General features: G+C 37.3%; 1 non-coding gene across 1 annotated transcript; it reads right to left on the reverse strand.

Moving 5' to 3' along the window:
* Positions 1–367: 367 nt before the first annotated feature.
* LOC139869896 (small nucleolar RNA R71) lies at positions 368–474 on the reverse strand. Its single transcript, XR_011766476.1, has one exon. It is a non-coding gene; the product is annotated as a small nucleolar RNA R71 (small nucleolar RNA).
* Positions 475–905: the final 431 nt, after the last annotated feature.

Consider the following 905-nt stretch of genomic DNA (forward strand, 5'->3'; position numbering starts at 1 on the left):
TCTAAGTATGGAAGACCGAATGTGAGCTAAACGCACTGGCCAAGGTCATACAATTACTCAATCAGACATTAATGCGCCAGATTATGAAATCAAAGGACAAATCCTACACATGGTAACTAATCAATGCCAATTTAGTGGTGCGCCGAAGGAAGATCCAAATGAACATCTTCGTACCTTTAATAGGATCTGTACTCTATTTAAAATCCGAGAAGTGGAGGATGAACAAATATATCTCATGTTATTTCCCTGAACTTTAAAGGGAGAAGCCAAAGATTGGTTAGAATCGTTACCCGAAGGGGTGATTGATACATGGGATGTTTTAGTTGAAAAATTTCTTAAACAATTCTTTCTGGCATCTAAAGCCGTGAGACTTCAAGGAGAAATTGTTACGTTTACGCAAAAGCCAAATGAAACTCTATATGAGGCATGGACAAGATTCAGAAAGTTGTTGAGAGGATGTCCGCAACATGGTTTAGACACTTATCAAATAGTACAAATATTCTACCAAGGATGTGACATCACTACAAGAAAAGACATCCACATAGCAGCTGGTGGTTCTATTATGAAGAAAACCGCAACTGAAGCTTACAAAATTATTGATAACACTGTTTCCCACTCACATGAGTGGCACCAAGAAAAATATATCGTTAGATAATCTAAAGCGGCTAGAGCCGATTCTAGCCATGACTTTGATTCCATTTCCGCAAAGATAGATGCTGTCGAAAGTTGAATGGAAAAGATGACTAAAGATATTCATGGTATACGAATTAGTTGTGAGCAGTGTGGAGGACCACATTTGACAAAAGATTGTCTCAGTATTGAACAAATAATGGAACAAAGAGAGAATGTTTCATACATGAACCAAAGGCCTGGAAATAATTATCAGAATAATTATCAACCGCTAA

This window comes from Rutidosis leptorrhynchoides, chromosome 9 (assembly GCF_046630445.1).
Source record: "Rutidosis leptorrhynchoides isolate AG116_Rl617_1_P2 chromosome 9, CSIRO_AGI_Rlap_v1, whole genome shotgun sequence".
NCBI classification, from domain to species: Eukaryota; Viridiplantae; Streptophyta; class Magnoliopsida; order Asterales; family Asteraceae; genus Rutidosis; species Rutidosis leptorrhynchoides.